Source organism: Camelus dromedarius, chromosome 1, assembly GCF_036321535.1.
Source record: "Camelus dromedarius isolate mCamDro1 chromosome 1, mCamDro1.pat, whole genome shotgun sequence".
NCBI lineage: Eukaryota > Metazoa > Chordata > Mammalia > Artiodactyla > Camelidae > Camelus > Camelus dromedarius.
Window position 1 is genome coordinate 55168803 of NC_087436.1, and position 24490 is coordinate 55193292.

The following is a 24490-nucleotide window of genomic DNA, read 5'->3' on the forward strand; positions in this document are numbered from 1 at the left end:
TATCTAAATAAAAATAACTTCTCCCTTTCCCTAAGTTATTCACTGAAAAAGTGTATAATATATAAAGTTAATTGTGATCACAGAAAATTATTTCCAAATATATGACACTATCTTTATTTTTACACTCTTGTGCATATATTTACATCACTTTCTCTCTGTGTCTTACAGCATGAGTATGTGGGACAGAGTCCTAAATCCAGATTTCAAATATATAATCTGAGTTAGGAGGTAGAAGAGACAGATTCTTCAAATAACAGTCGTTTACTTGTGATGGTACTTGTTTCACATATGAGTATCTTCACTTGGCTGTCTCTTGGGTGAATAGCAAAGGGATATGTGATGGGTAATGAGGATCAGAGCCATACCATGCTAGAATGGTCAGCTAAGGTAAATAATTTATATAATTTGTAATTCTTTTCTTCACCCTTCAGCATCAGCTTCCTTTGCTATTTAAGATAGGCAGAGAAGGTTTGGTCTTGCATCTTTTGATTTTTGCATTTGATGATTTCTAAGCACTATGAGTTCTTTCTACTGTGTCTAGTTTTGCTATTGCCCATTGTACAGCTGGCATGCTGTTCCCTAAAGTGAGCTTTCCTCAGAGTCTGTAAAAAAAGAATCTAAGAAATTAGAGTTCCTCATCAAAAGGTTTCCACATGAGTACACATTCAATTTCTCAAATGTTCTGATAAGATATAGCCTTTCTTTTCTCAAGGCCAAACTGCATAATGCTCTTGTAATAATTGCCACCACATTTGTAGAAATGCAAATATTAATCTATTCCTTCAGCAGTACATTTTTTCAAACTTGAGACATTTGGGATTAAACCAGTCCCTGGGCATTTAGGAGGCCGATCAATGAGACCCTTTATTCATTCCCAAGTCTGGTGTCTAGGAGAGTACACTATGGTGCTCTGTGTCTTTTGGCCCATGTCAGCTTTCTGTGATCTGAATCTCTTTCACAAGATTCCTGCTTAACGTCTCACAGTAAGCCATTTGCAACTCAGAAGCTAGTGTAGGCAGTGAATCTTATAGTAGCTCTATCTCCTACATTGTCTCACTTGTGCTCACTGGCATTGCATATAATAAAAAGACTCAAGGAAAAAAAAGATTCTTGACAAAAATGAGTTTTGACTAAAATGAGTTTTTTTTTTTTTAAACCATTCATTGAAAAGTCAAGGATCATAACAAAAATTAACAAAGCCTAATTTTTTAGTTCAGCATATCCACATAAGGAAGCAGGAAAGAAAGAAACTATTCTGACTATATTATAGCTTTCTAAATGTAAGAAAGTCGAATAAATATTTCCTTCATCAAAATGGGTTTAAACAACTCTGTCAGTGTTCTATTAGTAATGTCCAATGTCCAATAGGGGTAAGGGATGTTTGTGTGTGTATGTGTGTGTGTGGATGTGGGTGTGGTGTGGTGCGGTGTGTTTGTATGTTTCGAAAGATACATTAAGCAGGTAGGTCTGCAGTTCAGATTAGCAGGAATCTTGGACTACAACAGAGATGGAGAGATGGAATGCGTCTGGTGTGATTCTAGCAGTTTGCCTGGCAGCGTTGGGCCAGCCCAGACTGGTAGGGAATCAGCAGCAACTATTTTCCTGTTATTCTGATAAGATTTCTTGAAGGAAAGAATGAGGTCTGGGTCTTATAGAGCTGTCCATCCTCCAATATGTGTAAGAGACCATCCTATAGATAACAGATGCTGAACAATGTTTATGGAATGAATAATAAATGAGAACATACCTTTGTTCCATGTACAGTGTTTTCTGATTCCAAAAGAAGCAATATCCAACATTTTAAAAAGAAAGTTCTCTTACAGTCCCTGCTGGGACTCTGATTTGTTTTGGTTGTTACTAGTGTTACTTCTTTTACAAAATATACTTTGTAGAACTGATTAGGTTGCCTTGTTTATTTAGTGTGAGTTTGCACCTTTTTGTCTCAACTTCCAGTACAGGTATATTGGGGAAAAAGCAGTCTAATCAAATCCTAGACAAAAAAAAAGAAAAAAAAAAGTTCTTCTACTGAAGCATTTCTTCAAACTGTATCAAAATAAGGAAAATAAAAAACCACATCTGTATAAGCAGTAATAGAACACAGGGTGATAGTTTAGAATGCAGGGAGATCAATGCATATAATTACCCTTCAAATCATAAAGTTGTACAGGTTAAGTTACAGATTGAATTGGAGAAGAGAAAATGGCAGGCCTGAAAGAAAACATTTTGTGCATTCTAAACTAACATTCAGAAACATGTGATATTCTATCTGTTCTGTGAGATAAATTTACTGACTCTTGTCTCATTCAACAAATATTTTTTGGTTAAACAACTGGCATTCCTTTGTTTTCTGTGTTTGTGTGGATTGATGATTTGTTTGCAAGTAACCTCAATCTGAGTCCATCACATCACAGAAATTCCTTCATTATTCAGAAAGTTTTCAGGCATTTTGTGAAACATTTCACATTTTAAAAAGAGAAAGGCATATAGCTTAACAACATATTCTATTTATATAACATTTATATGGCATGTTATTGATATTTATATGATATACATATGTATGACATATATATGTAATAAAAGTCACTTGCAAGTTAAGTGATCAAAATGTTCTCATTCCCCATTTCTCTACTTCTCAAAAATATTTCACAAAGACTTCCTCAGACATTAATTTAACATAGTACTTTTCTTTCTTTAATTCACTATTAACAGTTAGCTTCAAACTTCTAAGAACTTCTAAGGAAAAAGGAGGACTCTGTAGCCTGCAAGTTCCCAGTCATAAGCATTAAAGGAATGGATATGAGAGTATCTTCTGAGATCCTTACTTTCTAAAAAGAGAGAATATCTTTTAAGTCACCTATGGCAGTAACACAAAATCAGTATTTCAGAAAATATTTTAATATAAAAATTAATATGAAATTTTCAACTGGTTAATTATATTTGGGTATATTTAACTAAAATAAAGGAAATGCAACAGACGTTATGTCTCTCAAATTCATCGTATTAGTTTTCCTAAATTTATTCCAGTAGTATGAAGTTGCCTAAGTAATATACTCATTTGCCCAAATCAACATATTCACTTTCAGCTCTTCAGTAGAGTTTATAAATCCATTAAAGATTTGTACCTAGAACTGTGAATATTTTTTGTGGTAAGAAATTATAAAAGAGCAATTTTTGTAGCACATATAAAGGACAAACAGCCAGTTACTGAATATGAGCCATAACTAAATGTATAATTTATTCAGAATTAAAATGGCATGTGGTTTATATGAAAGGAAAAATGGTAATGATGCATTATGCTTCTGCAGTTATGTTACAGACATACTCATATATACATACAGCACCATGAGTTCCAGCCCAAAGATGTGAAGACTATATAAAAGAAAGCAATAGCACACTAAAATGTTAGTATAATAAGAAATGGGAGTAAAACTGTTTGCATTTTAGATAACACTAGATATAAAATATGGTCTTAAACTAATTGAAATCTGTATTTGTTCCAAACACAGGATTGGTGAGGAGAGACTGGGTCTAGGTTAGAGTTGCTTAAAAAAGATAGAGAAAAATTTCTCTTGTATTCACAGATATTAGCCATTCTTTTTTTTCCCCCCTTTTATCAAAATTCAGTTACTAGTGAGAAACACTTGCTTCAGGATTCAGCTGATTTATATATTGAACCCACACTTTGGTTCAGACTGAAATAGATCATTTTGATTGCTTCCTAGAAAAGTAGACTCATTGAAAATAAACTATCCCTGAGAAATCATTAAGACAGAAATTTAGGACAGATAGATTCAAGTGCCTCACCAAGAAGCTGTAATACTTAAAGAGTTCTAAATTCTTCAAGGACCTAAAAGGTAATTTAAAGTTCCAGGGCACTTCAAAGCTCACACATGTTTTTTGAGATTTCTTGGTCCCCTTAAATGGATTTGGTTCTGATCTGCTTCCAGGACTAGATTATCCAATGCAATGAGCTCAACTTTGGACTCCAGTTGACTCCTTATCCATCCGTGACAAAACGAGACTCCAGGGAGACTGAAGGGAGATAGATGTCATGCAGCATAACAGCTTCTTGTCTTCTTCCTGACAGTGATTCTGATACATTGGAATCACTGGAGCCATTGAAAATACTTGCAGCTAGAGATATATAACTCTGGGAGATGTCATTTATTTATATTAGATTCTATGTATACCTATGCTACCTATACCTTAGAGCTACTTTATTCCCCATGCAGGGCCTTACAAAAGATTTGTTTCTGAGTTAATCTTACTAATAACCATTGACCACTTACTATGGACTGGACACTGCACGGTTTGTATCACTGATTATTTAATTCTTACAAAAACAGCAGGTAGTCTAACTCTTTCCACTTTTCAAATCTGAGCGTTAGGCAGAGAGAACTTAGGTAACCAGAGAGACTGGCTAACTAGCCCAACCACATGCTACACTTACCTACTACTAAGTAGAAGACTTTTGAGTTGAGCCTAAATGATCAACCACCAAAGTCCATGTCATCAACTACACTATTGCTTCTCAAATGTGACTATTGTTGTAACCTGATGACTCTGGAGACAAAATTGGCTCTGAAACAATCTAAAAAGCCTGATTTGAGCCAGTACAGTACTATAAACACTGGACTCTTTTGAGACACCTCACTTTGAAGAATACCCTCTTTAGACTCTCTTCACTTTGTTGCTTTTGCATATAACAGATTTTTCTATTCTAATCAAATACATTGACTATTTGTCTGGATTATTATTAGTCTTTACTTATTTTCTAGAGAGACTGGGGAAATCTGTCATCATATTTTGAAGAGGTGTAGAGTACTGATATAAACTGTATTTTAGTGTAATTTGAGCTTTTATAGACTGCTCTTATACGCCTCAAGTAGCATGTTTTATTGTGGACTGAGATGTACATCATTCATGCAGCTTTTATCAATGCTGTTACTATCTCATTTAAATCTTACAATAACTCTGTAAGAGTCTGTACAGATGAGAAAAAATGTATACCAGAAAATTAAGATAGCTTACCCAAGGTCACATACAGCCACTAACAAGAGTAGAATCAATTTATAAACAAAGACCTGAAGAAAATGATGGAGTAACCTAAGCATAAATGTAAATGATGAACTTTCAAGTCAGGAAAGCACCGATGAGAGTATGTTGGGCCTGATCTAGGAACACTATAAATCAAAGTGACAGTTATATAAGTGATCAAAGAAAGAAGGAAGGAAGAATGGATCCAGAGAAGTAGCAATAAACATTATCTTGTAGTCCATTGGAAGAAAACTTTTTTTTTTTTCATTTGAGCAACATGGGATGCCATTGACAAGTTGAAGTAGAAGAGTGTCATGATCTTCCACGATCTGCCATGATCATGAGTTCCAGAAAGGCTCATTCTGGCTGTTGTGTTAACACATTGCTGTATCAAATGTGGAAAGTTAAAGAATCAGAGAAGTCAGATGAATCCAAGGTTTTTTGCTTCAGCAATGATAAATGGATTTTCCATTTGTTGAGTTTAGGGAACCTCAGGAGGAACATATCTAGGGGAAGATCAGGGGGTTTGTTTTGATTTTAAGTTTGGGATGTTTATCATTCACTTAAATGATTAGATAAGGTTAAAAAGTTGGATATAAAAGTTGGGAGTACAAGCTAGATATTCAGGATGGAAAATTTCCATTTCTGAGACATAGGCATTTAGATGTTATTTAAAACTATGAGCCTGAAGGAGAGCTCCAAAGGTGATCAGTGTAGATAGACAGGAAAGATGTGAGGACTGAGTAGCAGGACATTTACATTATTAGATGTCAGGAAAATACAGATAAACCAACAAAATCAGAGTAAACCAGAGGAAACAGTCTGTGATCTAGAAGGGAAATTGGGAGAGAATGGTGACCTGGAGTCCAGGAAGCAAATATTCAAGAAAGGCCTGAAAAACTATGACAAATGTCATTAATAGATCAACTAAGGTGAGAAATGGGAATTAACTATTGGTTTTTAGCAACTGGAAGCAACTTGTTAACATGGGGACATTTCGGAGAAGTGGAGGCAATTCCTGATTTTGTGGATTCTGAAGACAGAAGAAGAGACAAATGAGAGTTGAGTATAGACCATTAAATCTTAACTTTGGTCTTGTTTTTCAGACTCCAGCCCATTATTATGACTGAATCTTCCATTTTATGGGTAAAAATTTGAACTGTGATATAGAGAAACTGCATACCAGCATATAAATAAATACTGACAGAGGTTTTCTAAATATTCTAAATATAGAGGTTTTCTAAGTATTTTACTTTATTTGGATGATAGCAGGTAGAACAATGATGCTTGTGATTTTGTAAGTTTATATCCTAGAAATAACTAGCATCATAAATGAGAAGTTATCTCAAACCTTTTTAATATTGGGAGTCAGGTCAGAGATAAATTAATTGAACTGAGATTTTTTACATCCTTAAGATTAAAAGAGAAGACTTATTTTCCCATAAACTTTAACTTAATGATCTTTTGTTCAAATACTTGTCCATCAAAAAATTGCATCGCTCATATTTGTTGCAGTGTATCTTTGAGTTTTCTGAATTAAATTACCCACATTCACTTATTATACAGTAAATAAAGTAGCAGAGCTTGTTCTCAGAGACCTCAGACAGTTTCAAGGAACCTCTGAACTAACTTATATGGTAAATGATATTCACACATGTCACAGTCTCCAAAACTACGGAAGTCATCTTTAAGAAAGTTAAAGAATAAATATTTCCAATTGGAGGATATTTTTATATGAAAACTATCACTGTGCTTTATTTTCTATGTTTATAGATAAATCATGTGTGGATAAATTGTGGATCACGTTTATCTTTTGAATCTTACTACTTAAAGATGTAAGAAAAATCGGTGTGACATTTGAATACACTTTGAAGTTCTTTCAAAATCCAACAGTACAACTTTTATCTTTCTTTTGCATCAACTGCTTTTTAAATTGTATTTCTCTATCAGTAGCATTTTTGTTTAAAACCGTTTTCCCCTCCTCTTATTTTATATCCTCCCCTATTGCATTTTTCTCTGTTACTTTTGGTCCTCTTCACAAGGACCAAATATTTTCTGTCAAAGGTAACAAAACACCATTCTAGTAAATCCCTGCCCTTTGAAAAGAGTGATAATAACTTTGATCACTGTGTTTGTATAATTAAGGTGCAGGCTTTTGCTTTAAAAGAGTTCATCTCTTGCTTTGAATCTGGGAGGGCGAGATGCATTTACAGAGATGAGCACTCTGTTGGAAAGTCCCTGGTCTCCTTTGGTGTCACATCTATCTATGTCCCCAGACTGCTCATCCAATGTTCCAATGACAATGATTAGTGAGACCCCCCACGACTTGCAGATGGAATGAAGCAGAGTGATAAGGGAAGCTGCCTTTCAGATCAGCAGAGAGAAAGGCCTTCTTCACAGGAAGCCCAAGAGGAAGCCGTTTAAACAAGCGTGCAGAAAATATTGGGGTAATTACCAAGCATCAGGAGGGGGTCTCAGCATTGAAAATGGATTCAAAAATTCATTCAGCAGATTAATTGATGTTTTCCCTGAAGCTTGTCTTTGGAAATAATTCCCATGGAAATTCATAACTGAGACTGGGGAAGTGTATTATAAGAAGATATTTTCATTACAGCATACATGTTTACTAATGTTTGAACCGTATTTATTTCTGCCAGAGAAGCTCTGACGCTTTTGATCACTCAGCTTTGCAGTTTTGCTCTCTAAAATAAGACTCTTGCACCTACAAAAGCCAGAAAACTTTGATGCATGAGTATATATTATAAGAAGCTTCTTAAAATACTGTGATTATTGGAAATATCTAGACAAGTATTTTGTGACTGTTTTTTCCAAACATAACAGGCTTGATTGCGATCCTGATGTCTGATTCATATAGAAGAACATTTGTTGTGTGTGTATTTGAGTGGGAAGTGCCCTAAAGGAGGAGGACTGGCCTCCCCAGTCCCACAAGGCCACTGCAGTGGAACATCAGTGATGTGACAGATTTGTTTCTGGGGAAAAGCAAATTGACCTTTGCCTCCTTCTTTCCTAACCAGCTGGCAAATAAAGGACCTTGACGGCAAAAATAAGAGATAGCTACTTATCAAATGTATCAGTTTGGAAAAGATGTCAAAAAGCAAAAATATATGTGTGTGGGCTGTGCACATATGTATATGGTACAGTGTTTATGGAGCACAAAGTTAATCTTAAAAAGGGCACACCTTTCTTTTGGAAATATCAATCCATCATTTTGAAAAATGGAAAGGAAAATCTGTTAAAATTGTGTTTCTGTATTATCATTGGCACCCCTGGGAAAATCTGTTTATTATGTCCAGTTTAATAGGAAATTGACTTGGAGTAAATTAATCTGAGTATCCTCACTGCAGATGTTGCTCATGCATGTAATGATTCTAGGACCACTTGGGCATTTGAGAATGTAGATATCCATTCCACTGAAGTGGGATGGTTCACCTTTCCCGTGAGGAATGCATATGCTGTTCCTGTCATCTTGAATGCACTTCCTCTCTTGGTGCACCTGGCATCCTACACTCATGCAACTAGGGCTGTATTATGACTTCCATGGGCTCTTGTTGCTATAGAAAAAATTTTAAACTTATGGTTCACAATCACATTGGTATAAAGATGGATATATTGATGTTATATATTAAAATATTTTCCTCTGTCTAAATTTTTTTTTCTGACTTAAAATTAAAGTGTTTTCTTGGCCTTCAGTACTTTTTGGGTCCTAGCACTATACCTTTTGTACCTAATGGATTGATAGGTCCTGCATGTATCAAGTCCAAGGTAAATATTGACAGTTCTTTGTAAATTCCCTATAGCAGACCTGTTGAAGGCCTCACAACAACTATTTCCTTCTTTTCCTGCCTAACAGATCCTGGATTTTCTCTAGAGTTCAGGCAGTAAAAGGCACAAGGACCAGACTACTCCCTAATACAAATGAACAGGCCATGACTGGCCCAATGCCATCATGGAAATTCTGCTCCCTTTTGTCACTGATGGATTTTAGGTTTGGGCCATCTTTTGATCATAAGGAGAGACACGGTTGAACAGACCAGTGGAAGGAACTTGATACTTGATAACATATTGAACCATCTGGGTTTCTTTTTAAGTTATGAGATAAATGTTCTCAATGTCTGTGCCTCGTTTAGTTCATTATTCTTTTACTGGCAGCTTAATCAGTATGCTTTCTTTGCACTTCCTGGGAGATGTGGGCATGTTTCTTTTTTAACCGCATGTGTACACTGCACATTCTATCATCATAGTTTCATTTTAATGACTTATTAATGTTTAACATAATGATGTCTCCACTAGATGGTCAGCTCTGCCCAATTTCTGGGATTATCTTGCTCAGTAAGTGTAGAAATAGTTGCTTAATTAGTAAAGTTGAGATTATTAAGCTATATTTTTTTGAATATGCTTTTTCCCTATAAATTATAAGTCAAGATGGTAGTGTTTTGATATATTTCCCATTCTTAAGTTGTTAGCAGGCTCTGGGTTATGATTTGCCTGAGCCAAAAACTTTAACTTGGTTAATTTCTTCTTCATCCACTCCTCATATATTTAGAGCTCTGTTTGTTATACTCTTTTCCAGCCTAAAAACCATTATCCCTGTTACAAAATATGTAAAAAATGAAATTTGGTAGTTCTGTATTCTCTATGCCACCAGTTTTATCCTTTACTGTATACTCAGCACCCAGTACCTGACTAAATGCCTGGCAGATATTAGACAATTTGAAAGTAATTTTGATTGAATTAATTTTAAACTTCTTCTTATCATATATCCTCAACAGTAGTTCTGTTTGATCTTTGTTACCCCAGTTTCAAAATGACCCATCTCCGTACCTTTTCTTTTTCCTAGCTTCAAGCTTTAACATTTGACAAGCTCTTAGTAGAGCAACTTTATTCTGAAATTTTAAAGTAATGTGCCTGTATTTCCTTCTTATGCAATTTTAAGTAGGTTTTGCTCTGTTAGTCTCTTTCAAGATTGGATTGCCTCTGCTAGTGCTACTTAGGAGCATTAAGTGGTTTTGAAAAGGGCTGTATTTCTTGCCATTATAGAAAGGGGTAAATGAATTTAAGCGCTATAGGTTGGCATGTGAGGGATGACAAATAAGAAGATAAGGGCCTCACATTGCTCTCACTCCATTTTGTCCATTTCCCTAAGGAAAACATGGCATAGTGCATAGAAACTTAGGGTCCCACTGGGCTACACCAATCTATAGGACATATACCAAAACACCCTGGTTTTACAAAGCATTCTAATCCTAAAATGCTATTGGATTTGCACCAGCCTGGCTGAACTGAGTGCATTCTTTAGGACAAGTTCTTTGGCTTTATTCATGTTCGTACTTAACATTCAGCCTCCAGAAGTGCCCTGTTTCCTGGCTCTTGCTGACTGGGTACTGGAACCTCACTTCTTCCCCTCTTAATCCCCCTCTTTCCTCCTCTCTATTCTCTACTCTGTTGCCTGACATGACTCTTCCTAGTGATAGTCTTTGAGGATCCTTCTTGTACAACTGACTCATCCAAAAATACAACTCAAATTTCAGTGGCCTGATCTGGAATATCCTCTTCTATCTCATTTACTATCAATATGCCACCTTATCAAATAGTTAAGTGGCTTAGTTTTCCAGCCTTGGGGAGATTGGCTGCATTAAAAGTTATGGCTTCTGTAGGAGCAAGTCTGGTAGCAAAGTGAATAGCTGGTCACACTAAGTATTAATGTCAATAAATAGATTCCCTGGAGAGTCTGGGAACAAAAATTGCAGGGATACGGTGGGTATGATTATATATGTAATGTGTCTGGGTTGGGATTTTAAGTTGTGTCTATTTGTACAATTTGTACAGTCTGTACAGTTACTCACAAAAATTAATTACAGCCATTTGTGCACCACTAGTGAGGAATACCTGCTAACTTACAGTTCTTAAACAGGGTGCTATTTATGACTTTGCTCAGTAATCAACTAACAGTTGACTATCTGAAGTGGACAATCATGACTTGCTTTGAAACAACAGTGAAATTTTAGCATAATGGTGATACCAATGATCAATGTATCCTTTTGTTTCACATTTACATTTTAATAGTTTTCTTGAAGAATAAGATTTAATGGAGTTCAATAATGTTCTGACTTATCCAATTTCCTTTGTTGTTTTTTTTTTCCTGTACGAATATCAATATCTAAGAAAAGACTAACAGAAATGAGTATTGGCAGTTACTAATTTGTTTAATACATGGAGTAAACACAGGCACACACAATTGGATAAAACAAGAACAAAGGCATAACTGCAGAGAATAACATTTCTAAAGACTGCTATAAATGTTTAAGTATGAATTACTGGAAACAAAACATTTGGAGGAAGAGTCTTTAAGTAAAGCCATAAAAATAATCTCAAAATATTTGAAAGATGAAACAAAAAAACGCATCTATAGTCAGAAAATATAGTAGACTTGACACATATGTATTAGAAATGCAAAAAAAGTGAGGAAGTACTTCTAGATTTATTGACTTAATAATTCTTAAAATTCCATAAGGATATCACCAATTCAAAACATTATCAATGCAATATCACCAATTCAAAACAATACAAAATCAATAACAACAAAAAAAAGGTCTCAAATAGCTCCAAAAATACTTAAGAGGAGGCTGAATTTAAGCTAACTGTCCACTCAGCATATCAGTCTTTAGGCAAAATTCTTTAGGACATGTGGGTTTGGGTCATTGTTTTTTATGATTTGGTTAGTTACCCAGACAAATATGAGTTGGACTTTCTGAATATTTTAATAGTAAATGCCTATAGGATACTTGCATTTTATAACATTTGCTTCCACATATGTAAAGATTTGGGGCATCTGACTGGGGAAAGCAAACTGGACAGGGCAGATGACAATGGGCTGGCCAGTTTTTCCCATGTTACCTTCAGGGGTTATCTCTCCTCTGCCCATGATTCAATTTCTCAGAAATCTGGTTCAAACCTTAAATTTCCCAACTATGGCAAATATAATCTCTGTTTTCCTTTTATTCATTTTAAATATCCCAAAGACATGAATTCATAAGCAGCTAGTTTGGTTTTCATAGACTTCCTGCTTTTTTCTCCTTCTGTAGCATTCTAATGATAAGAATTTAATTGTGTAGTGCTTCTGTTCTCCTTCTTTATCCATTTTCTCTTTGAGAAACTCTGGCTTTGGAGGCTATTTCTTTGAAGTCTTTCATATGAGTTAATATAATGTAGAATGCCAGGTATTTTTCTAGAAAGGAACATTAGCAGTTCCAGCTCATACTCCAGTTCTTTATGTTCAGATTTAGAATTAGTAGAACCATTCTTGTCATCATTTCCTTAACTTAGGGTATCAGTACTTAATAGGTCTAGTCAAGACTTGATCAGTGTACTGAGTAATTTGTGTAAATCTCACATGTCACTCTCAGATAAAAAGGAAGAATGAACAAAACTTTTTCAGTGTTAAATTCTGAAATCAGCACATGATGGGTAATAGCATACTGGTTTAAAATTAGAGAGAGATTACAGAGGCACTGGTGGGCAGTGCCCTGGTTCAAGACCTGAACTTCTTAGAATTTTGTTGTACTTCCTTGTCTCCATCCTGAAGAGAAGTGTATGTTAGGCAATTTCAGTCTGATGCCATTACATGTTGAGTTATCTAATTATTCCTTTCTTACTAAGCAACAAACCTATTGATTATAATTCTGTTTTCTATAATCATGGGAAAAATGAATTGACTGGAGGATGTAGCCATCTGGTTGTATTCACCATATTTCTCATTTAAAGTAGTCAATTGGATTTTGTTCCTTTATAAACACTATAAATCTTTTTTTGTTCACTTAAGTAGCCCTGGAGAGATGAATATAATCTTGGTGAGCTGACAATAGTAGTTTCTAAGCCTGCAAAACTGAAGCACAAAGCCTGAACTTAATAAATTAAAGCAATGCCATACTATTAAATATCTTGGGATAGAGCCATCTGGTCATATGTGAAAATCCTTCTCCATCACTGTGCATCATAAGCTTTATTTATTTCCAGCTTGTATGAGTGGTGATTGTTTATTTAACATTAAATATCTGGGTCAAAATTACTTCTTGCCACTGCATACATTGTGATTTTAGGAAAGCATATCCTGTTACTGCATTAATGGTCCATAGTACATTCCTTCTGTCTTCCTCTCTATCTCTAAGTACTTCCTGCCATGTTTCTGACTTTTCATAGCTTTATGGGCTTCTCAGTTATATAGAGCTAAGTACTACCCCTTTTGACAGCCGCAAACATTTCAGCTAAGCCTTCATGATATCTGTGTGTGTTGCAACTAACTAGGAAGATCAATTTGTTCATTGCTAGTTTCAGTTTATTTGTTCTTCAGTCTATTCAATATTCCTCAGTCTATTTATTTTCAGCCTATAATCTCATTTCTAACTTACAGTACATCTGATCTGAACTATTTTGGTTTCTCACCAAATTTATTGGAGAAACACTATTTTTCTTTTAGTTATATTTCCATGCATAGATGACCATTCCATTCTTCAAGCAGGAGTAATGAGGTAATATTTCCAGGCATTCTATGTATTTTTCTCACATTCCACCTCGAGAGAAAAAATTGTTGAATCAGTGTGTTACAGAACAGAACTCATATGTAGTATGAGAACGTACTGAACATATGAGGACAACTGCTTGATATCTTCCCTCTCTCTCCTTCACTTTCTTTCTCTCAGTAGTTGCTCCTTCTGCAATTTAAAGGTTAAGTACAGTTCACAGGATGGACTGGTAGACCTCATGTTTTAAACCTTAACTCAGAATGCTTTTTCATTCCAGCTGTAACACCAATAAAATGATATATCATTTATGTCCTGATTTCATTCCTATAGCTCTTTCTAACTGGTTCAAAACATGAAAGAGAGGAGTATAAATAAGTAGCAATTCTCAAAACCTCTGACGTTTCAGAAGAACCATTCAAATTGTCATGTTATCACAATCTGTATTAAAATATACACTTACAGAAAATGTAATAAAATATGTACATAATGAATAATCAACTTCATTAAACAACTTATTAACTCACTAGTCAATTTGCAAGTTCATTGATTAAACTGCTTTTATTTGTTAAAAAAATAAGTAGATGATACATATCCCATAAAACTCCCAGCCTCATTTCTGTTGCCAAGTTCCCCAAAGTTGAAAGCAGAAATATATCTCTATTTTTTCTGGCAAGAATCCATTCCAGTACTAAATAGCTCAGAGGTGTGGATTTTCTTGAAGTTTGTGGCTATAGGCATTTTTCCCTGTAGCCTTGGTTTTCTCTTAATTTACTGGCACCTGGGAGTTGACTCCATATTCTCAAAGAAGAGGTGGCTGAGTCCTAATTTGAAATGTTGGGTACAGCAGAAAGAACCTAACTTTTGGTTCTTTTGGAGTTAATGTAGCCTTGAAATGTAGTGCTCCTTGTAATTCATACTAGATTTGATATCTTTAAGCTTATGCAATTCTCCATTTCCTCAGTATTAAACTTATTGTGAGGACGATGTTAGACTGTCTATCTGTCTGTCTATCATTTATCATCACCCAACACAATGCATGGGTGCACCGTAGACACAATAAATAATAGACTTTATTTTTTTCATTATTTCTTTTACTTTGAGTTTAATGGTCTGGTTAACAAATAAGTCAAAATCCATGCTTCTGTCCAGAAAAAAAAAATCAACAAAAGCCATTAATTCAGCTGGAACTAACCCTTTGACATTCAATAATAAATTTATGATTTTGCTTCGTTTAGAAATGGGCCAGAAATTTCCCTATATCTTAGAGAAAATCACTGGGTTGTCTGTTATTTATTATATGGAAATCCTTGAAAAGCCATGTTTACGTTTTACTAGGTAAAAGTACTTGTCCTTTAAAAAGTACAGCACCAGTACTTTTACCCATTGATTACCGAGAACCTATGGATTTAAATAAAAGAGATCACGTTCTTAATTGGAAGTTAAAATGTGCTCAGTTTCAGCATGTTGTTATAGGACCAAAAATCAAGAAGCTGCAACACACAGTCAAGACTAGTAGTAAAAATGTAGAAGGAGAATCTGAGCTAGTTCTTCTAGTGAAGATTTATGTGAATGAAATTTATAAAGTAATTCTAAATGTGTAGATCATCCCAAAGATAATAAAGTAAAACAATATTAAATATAATATTTAATTTTACCTAACAAATTATTATTTATTTCTCTTTTTATTTATTATACATATAAATACTTCTTATCCTGGTATTTGTCAAAACTATCTCATGACATAATCTAAGTGGCCTTAAAATCAGAGTGAAGACTGCTAAAGTTCAGGCTGGCATACTGACAGAAACAGGTGAGGCCATCAGCAGTATATTCAATGGGATTCAAAAAATAACACATTCACCAGAGAAATAAAATCCGCCGGAAGTCGACATAGAGGGAACTGAATGTGCATGAAAATTACTTACTGCCTGCCTGCAATCAAGGCTGTACATTTCTCTGGCAGCAGGTCAGGGCCTGTATGTGGTAGTCAATTTGGTTAACTCTCAAGAGTTTGAGAACTGCAAGCACACAGGGTCCAAAAAGCTATTTTAAGGAATACTGTTTGAATCACAGTGTCTTTAGAGACTTTATCAGTATTGTGGGTGGCAGGCCAGGCCCTTAGTTTGTCATCAGTATTCCAGCAGCCACGTGAACAGATTGTCTCCACCAGACATGTGCACCTCTGGGTAATGAATTCAGAATGAGAATTTCCTTACACTCTGATCTCTAACCATAAACTGGTTTTTTACACCATTTCTAATAGAAAATACCTTAAGCTGTAGGTAGCACTCTCATGAATACTTCCCCTTTTGCACTTGAGAAGGGAGAAGTGGATAAATACCAATATTGTTTAGTGTGTTAATAATTTGAATAAACCTGATAAAGCCCTTTTTTTATTTATAACTAATGTACGTAAGTTAAGGAACAGCATATGGGAAAATGAGGGAGTACCACAATTCATTAATGTGAAGGTAATTTTAATTATTATCTAGAAAAAAAGAAACAACATTTTGATGTTTATTCTTTTTTTATGTTACCACAACAGTCTTTCCACATCACTCATTATTTGATGACCCTGTAATTACTTCAAATAAAAGCCTGTGATCATTGGAATGAGTAAATACAAACTGCTTATTGAAATAGATGGCTCTCCAAAGTTTATGTGTGTCACTGCACTAGAAGTTTTGATCAAGCAAAATAGATTCTCAGAATCCCTTATTTAATAATCTCAGTGTTTTTTAAACTGAGTACTTTTTTTTCCCACAGTACCAGCAGGAAAAAAAATTCTGCATAATAGCATATGATGTATTCAATTGATCTGTATCTGAGACATCTTGTAAGGATTTAGAAGTGACTTCTATGGAGCTGGGATGTCCCTTGCTAAAAGCTTCATTTATTAAGCGACCTTTCTGTCTTTAGATGCAGACACAAATGTATTTGTTTATTTAAGCTCTAAAATAATCCTGGGCAGGGTCAGCAAAAGTATGTTTCAGTTTGCTGTTCTTTATATACTTTAAAATATATTAAACTATAAAATGTCCAGTGCACTTTTGATAACAATGATATGAATATTTATTTCCATTTATAAAGATCCACTAACAGTAAAGTCCAGGAAAATTTACTGGTATAACATGCATATAAGATATAGTTTGGCTAAAATTGCATTATAATTTTTTGATGCTTGTCTTTAGATGCAATTTGGTCTAAAACATCTAGTACTACTCTTTGATCTGACCTAATGAATTTCTGAATTATACTCTTCAGGGTAATCTCTAAAAGAGTTGAATCAGATTCCTAAATGGTCACAGAGAGATTTGATTAAGAGGTTTAAGTTCACTTTTGAGGAAACCTTTAAAAACTAATAAACCCCAATGCCATTAGTTATAGCTTTCTCATATTTTACAGCAAATAATACACAAATGCTCTTTATTGTCTCCAACATGAAAGTATGTCTCCGTCATCAACTAATGGTTTTATTGAATTCTCTTAAATTCAGCCGAAATAGAGCAAGTATTAAAATTGTGTCTAGAAATTAAACTAATCTCTAATCCTTTAATATTTCTCCAAACTGAGAATCATGGAAAAGGTTCTATAATATTTTAGTGAATGTCTGTTTATTTATAACTGGTTAATGTGTCAGCCAGAACTAAAACACATGTGCTGAAAAATAAAGTGTTTGTCATAATCTCAAATCCTGATCTGAAGCAGGTGTCACTTCTCTATTTCTTGTTAGTTCATTTTCCAGGATTTCTTTTGAGGATCCATCATAGATTTCTAAGTGTTGTGTCCACTGGGATTTACACCACTTGTTCAGTCTATTTATACTGAGTTAATTAAGTGATAATCCCAAAGTATCAGAGGACATATGAAGTAATAAATGCCTGATTCTCTCACAGACATGCCGAGACCACATGGTGAGGAGTCACAGGATGAAAGATGGTTTTATTGCCTAATGTCATATGCTCCTGTATAGGGAATATTGCTATTAAACAATCTGTTCTCTTACTTCCTGAGGTTTTTTTGCCTTTCATTGGATAATATTCTTCTGACAATTGATGTGATGCTTCTGAAGGAGATTCAAGCCAAAATTGAAATTTTACAATTTAAGTAAGGAATTACCCATATTTAGCAAACTTGTTCAAATGCATTGCCAAAATTAATAAAAAATAAAACCTAATTTTCTATTTGTTAAATGATTTCCATGAACAGACAAAGAAAAATCTATATAATGCCTTTATTTTCAATTCTACATTGATACTATATGTTTATACACACACACACACACACACACACAGAAATAGAAATTATCCATTTGCTAAGTTAACATATACCTGATTGCTTGTTTAAATGTTTGTTAACCTTATCTGTTTTGTTGAATAAGCAAGAAGGAAGTAAAATTCATTGTTCTTTCATTAGTCTTAAAGGTAGTTGTGAGAGATAAGAAATATCTGAATATATTTATGTCCTAAAATCCCATGAGTGATTTTCAGCTATAAATTAGGTATAAAACTATTTCAGACAATTTTTTTAAAAAAATTAAAAGATTGGCCAACCTAGAAAGCTCACTATTACATTGGGAGTCATCTAGTCTCCTGATGAAATAAAGAATTAGGATAAAATCTATTCAAAAGTAACCATACAGTAATCATTTTTTAAAGATGAAGGACTTCACACCAATTTTAAATGTTAATAATAAAAACAAAGGAGCTAAATGATACTGACAAGTTTATAAATGTGTGAAATTGGGAAATTTGAGAATGATTCAAGTCCTGGTTCTGCGGCAATTAATTAGTTTAAAAAATATAAAACATTTTACCATATAGGCCATAGTGAGTGTTGTCTGTATTTAATGTAGCAGGGTTGAATTGGATTAGTTCTAAGATATTTTTTTGTCCTAAAATTACATTATTTGAAGTTTGGGAATTTGAAACAAGAACTTAAACATCGTGGTCATGAGTATTTGAGTAAAGTATGCCTTAAAAAAAGAGATAGCTATTAAAATGATGCTCTGTGAAAAAACAAAAAATCTAAAAATCACTCTATGAGACTAGGAGTACTGCTTTATTTGAGTCTAGATGTTTAATTGCTTGTCTGCAGTTTGATGCATATAAACTGTCCAGAAACCTCTAGAGCATTACATGATAAGAATTTTAGGAATGATCTGCAAGTGCAATGACTTAACATTGTGTCACTGTTTTTATTGTTACTGTTAGATTATAACTTCAGTAAAGCAAAGACATTTTTACCATCGATAATATAATACTACATTAGAATATTAACAGATACTTTTAAGGTGATTATCAAATAATGATGAAATATGTTTTCTTGCATTAGGCAATATAGGGGATATTCTATATGACAAATTTGAATATTACATCAATAAATATATTTTATTTGTTGCATGATGAAATGAAATTTGATGCACAAAATAGTGTTTGCAAGGTGAGCAATTGATGTAGAAATGTATTGAGTATAGATGCACACTAAGTTCATTTCTAATGTGTCTTTGGGAGTCTTACAATCGTAATGTAAGCTCTGTGACAGCAGAGTTTTGTTGTTTTTTTTTTTCTTCCTGTTCTGTTCTTGCTGTGTTCCTTGTAAACCAAGTATGTTCAATCAGTGCCTGCTACTAGTAAGGAAAGAAACACAATTAGGATTGGGGCCATTTGAAGTTCATCTTGGCATTATTTACATATTAAATAAACAACATGACCATAGAGTTGCAAACAATTCTTTTGATACATTAATGAAGCCTCTCCTCCCTTTCCCCAGCAGAAACCAATAGATCCAGCACTGGATTTGACATTTTCTTAATGGTGACATAACAGAAATGTTGAACCAGAAAAATGAATGAATTTCTGGCTTCTGAATTTTAAAATAGAGTCTTCAAAACTGTGGCCAAAACTGTACCATGACATGAAATGGTTTGTGTTCTAAGAACTCCATCTAAAAAAGTTTAACTCATTTAGAAAAAGAAGAGATCAGAAGAAGAGCAGGATAACTAGGTACTGGTGACTATATATGATGATGTCACATATGAGTAAGTAAATACAAATGACACATTGTAAAACAGTTTTTAGAGTATGACCATATTTGCATTTTCAAAAATAAATGAACAAGGAGGGGGAGGGATAAATTAGGAGTTTGGGATTAACAGATACACATTACTATATGTAAAATAGATAAACAACAAGGCCCTATTGTATAGCACAGGGACTATATTCAATTTCTTGTAATAACATATCATGGAAAAGAATCTGGGAAAAGAAAAAAAAAACATGTAAGTATAAGTGAATAGCTTTGCTGTACACCTGAAACTGATGTTGTAAATTAACTACACTTCAATAAAAAATACTATTGAAAAACTGAATAGGGCTTACATTGGTCATTCTGATGCAGGAAAACAGATGTGGGGCATGAGAAAGGGCTGTGTCCCAGGCTTCAGTTGAGCCCCCGGGATGTGCCCCGCCAAGTGTGGGTCCTTGGCTTTGCGCAGGAAAGAATTCAAGAGTGAGCCACAGTTGAGTGAAGGTAGATTTATTCAGAGAGATACATTGAAAGGCAAGAGAAAGGCTACGAGGTGAGGGAGTTGGGTGCTCAGATTAAAAGTAGGTACATACTCCATAGACAGAATGTGGGCTGTCTCTGAAGAGGGAGAGAGAGGGGTGGCTGAGAGGTGCCCATGTTGCTAGTTTTTATGGGCTTGGTGGCTTCATATGCTAATAAGTGGAAGGACCAGTCTAAGTAGCCTGGGGCAGGGGCTGGGATTCCCAGAAGTTGGCCACTTCCCACTCTTTGACCTTTTGTGGCTAGACTTGGGACTGCCATGGTACTGTAGGTGTGTTATTCACCATGTTAATGTATTACAATGAGCATATAATGAAGCTCAAGATCTACAAGAAGTTAAATCTCTCACCATCCTGAGCCTCAAGACCTACTAGGGGTTGAATATTTCACCATTTTGATGTTAATTGCTGTAGCATTGCTTGAATGGCTGTACTCTGCCCCTTTCCATCCTGTCTCAATTCCAGGATGTAGAGAGGTGGAAGGAACACACCTCCTACTCTTACAGTAAAAAAAGAGCTGTGTGTTGAAATTTGTATCATTATTTCAAGCTTAAACATAAGAAAATGAAAGTTTAGGAAACTTGAGACTTGTTGAACGTAGTCCAAATTTCACTTGGAAAGTAATTTAATAAATTATTTCTCTTAATAACTCTGTTTCTCTGGTTATAACTACAGCTATTTTTATTTCCTGCACTTTCCCCTTTCTGCTGCACTATTGAAAACAGTATCCACATGATAACGTAGCAGAGGAAAAGAAACAACAGCTTCTTTAAAATTATTTTCTATTAATTACAACACCTGGATTATTTTGAAGTTAAGTTTCTTATTGCTCCTTCTTTTGTTTATAAGATGATCTTTCATGTTTTTTCACATTTAGTATTTTCTTATTCTTAAATTTTATGTTGGACACAGTGGATTATATTGTGGAGTATTTGGACCATTTTGTCCCCCATTAGAGGGCATTGCATTTTGTTTTGCCAGGTATTCAAATTGCTGGTTTATACTTCAGTCCTACCAGATTTGATCTTATTCTGTGTTAAGTAGGTTCTATTTCTGTTTTGTACTTAGGACAGGGTATGCCATTTACGACATGGTGTGGTCCTTACTTCTAAGTCAGAGCATTTTCTGGAGTCTTGACTGAATGCCCAGTGCGCTCTTGGGCATCTTTCCACTCTGACCAGATTGGGACTCAAATGTCTATCTGAAGTGAACCACTTAGCCCTCTTCCAAGGACCCATGGTGATTCTCTGCAGAGACATATGGAGCCCCCTTTCTGATCATGCTACAATTGTCTGGCTCACCTCCTGTGTGTCTCTTCTCTCTGCAATCACAGTTCTCTGCCTATCGTCCCATGACTGAAATGTTCTGTCTCGTATCTGTTTACCCTGTTTTGTAGTAGTTTTCATGAAGAGATCAAATCTGGTACCATTTAATCTGTCATGACTGAATGCTGGGATCTCACCATAGTAACCTGTAACAAACACAAGTTAGGTCATACCTCTTTCTTGCTTAAATATTTCATTTACTATCAATTGTGCTTAGATTAAATCCACATTCTTTATGAAGACATATTAGGTTCTGCATATTTTATCTCCTGACTCCTTTCTAATAGCTAGTGAAAATCTAGCTCACTTTACCCTAGACACTGATTTCTTTCAGACCTTGAATATACTCAGTCACTATCTCAAAGCTACAGTCAATCCTTAATATGTGAAGAAGAAACAATGAAGATAATTATTTTAAATGATCATAGTTTTTAATTTAAATATTTGAGGCCATCTGAAAAGAGAAGAAACAGTTCCAAGAAGAATGGAAAGTTTTAGAAGTGCTAGTGCTGAAAGAGTGATATGGAAGCACTCCAATCCTTCATCGTGTACCAGCCATCTTCAATTATGAAGGCATTCTGATAAAGAAAGCATTAATACAAAACAAAACAAAACAAAAACATTAGTGCTTCCTCTTCTTACAGACTCTAAACAGGGATTTTGTTACAGGGAGTATTATATGCACAATTCTTAGTTTTAGGAATAAAGAATGTTCCAAACATACAGAACAATAGCTTAGAAACAGGCAAGAATGGTACCTAGTAAAAGCAAACATTTAATCCAGTATTTACCCCTCCAAAAGCTTTGTTAAACCCAACATGCAAATGTTGTCTGTGACTTTTCTACACAAATGGAGTATTCAGTTGCTTTTTCAACAAAAATCACCTTTCACGTTAAACCACTTACCCATTTTCACAGCCCAAATGTACCTCTCAAAATACATCATAAGATTTCGTATGTTCATTTTAAGGAAGAAAATGTGGTAGGCTGAATTAAGTAGGATATGAATGAGCAAGAAGAATAAACTAGTAAAATTTAATTAAGCAATTTAGCACTCCATAAAAGCAGCAACACATAAAAGTGGGATGTAAATGACGGGGGGGGGGGCACGGTACATTTTAATTCCAGTCTTTTAGGAACCTAGTAAGGGGCACTGAGTGCAGCAAACAGACATGCTTTTTCTACACATAGTAAATTTAAACACCAGTAGTGATCAAAGCAGCCTTTACACATGGAAATTCTGTATACTGTATTCTTTACTTTTGCCTTGTGCAGGTGAGGCAAAAGAACAGGTGCAGAAGTAACTTCATATACAACAAAGAAATGATTGTAAGACTTACACTCTTACATTTGCTATAACCAGACAGGAGAATGGAGGGAAGAATTCATTTATTAACAATTTAATTTGTTTCTTTTATCATATGTATTTTATAAATTGCTTTAAACATTTATTTGCCATATATAAATATTTTCTGTGAATTACTGTCTTATAATTTTGTCCTTTTTCTTATTTTCCCATTTTTTTCTTATTATTTAATTGTATTAATTGTGTACATACTCTAGAAACAACCTTTATTGATTTAAAGATTTCATGGTGCCATTTGCCATGTAGATAATAAAATTGATGGTGTAGTATTTCCATAATTTCCCTTTTTCTGTTATGAAAAGCTTTCTTTCTCCAAAGATAATATTTATGTTTCCAAAACACTCCCATACTTTCAAAATACTTAGATATTTAATTCATCAGAAATTTATTTTTATGAATGGTGTGGTGTAAAAGTTGTATTATGTAATTCTCCAGATAATCAATTTTAAAATACAAATTATAAGATAATGACTTTTCTGTAATCACTTGAAATATTATTTTTATCATCTACTGATTTTTCTGTTTTGTGTTTGTCAGTGACTTTATAAATTTTCTAATGATTTCTAATTATATATTTATTTGTTTTCGATTAAATGACACACCATTTTATTTACTATAGTTTTATAAGATGCTATAATTAGGTCATAGATCAAGGCTACTATATTTCTTTGTTTAATTAAACTCTCTTGGCTAATTTTACAAATTGTGGTTCCATTTGTATTTTAAAAGCCCCATGTCAAATTATATAAAATATTATTTATTTTGGGGGGGGAACTACTGAGTTTATAGGTTAATTTTGAGTGGAACTGACAGCTTTAGAATATTGATCCTTCTCATGCATGAACATTGCACAGCTCTCCATTAACTTGTTATGTTTTATGGTCTTCAATAATGTTTTCTGATTATTGGTTTTTACATTCATAAAACTTTTTATACTAATGGCTAGTTTTATTTTTTAGCTTTTTAAATATTTTAGGTACAATAATGCTATTTTCTGACTCTTGAATAATAGTTTAAAGGAAAAGATTGACTTCTATATGTGAGATCTTACTATTGCTCTACTGCATAACCTCAGTAGCAATGAATCAAAGTTCTGTTGTTCCTCATGCTCACTAGCATTGGCTATTGTCAGCTTTTTTTTTTCTTTCCATTTGGCCATTCAAATAGATAAGTAGTAGTATCTCCTCTCACTGTGGTTTTATTCTATAGTTCTCAGTGACAAAATATTTTGAACAAATTTTTTCATGTTTTTATTTGAGGAGCAATGGCATTATGCCAGTAGTTGCTTCAGAATGATATGTGATGATACCCCCACTTTTAAAGTTTATTTATGTAAAATGAGGGGCATCTGCTAAACATAGATTCACACAGGCTATTTTCAACTTTACAGAATTTAAACAAGGGCTCAAATTGGATTGATTATCTTCCATTTATTTTAGTCTCTTACTGTATTGAAGTTGTGATTACCTGTGCCTTTTATGTTGATTAACATAAAAAAGTTCAGTCTTCATTGAAGCTTTATGCTATCTTTTGCATTGTAATTTTAAACTAAAATACAGTATATTCCCATAATATGTTATCAACTAGAATCACTGTATTTACAAAGCTAGAATTGTACAAATCTCTTTTTCTCCGGATCATACACTATTTTGCAAG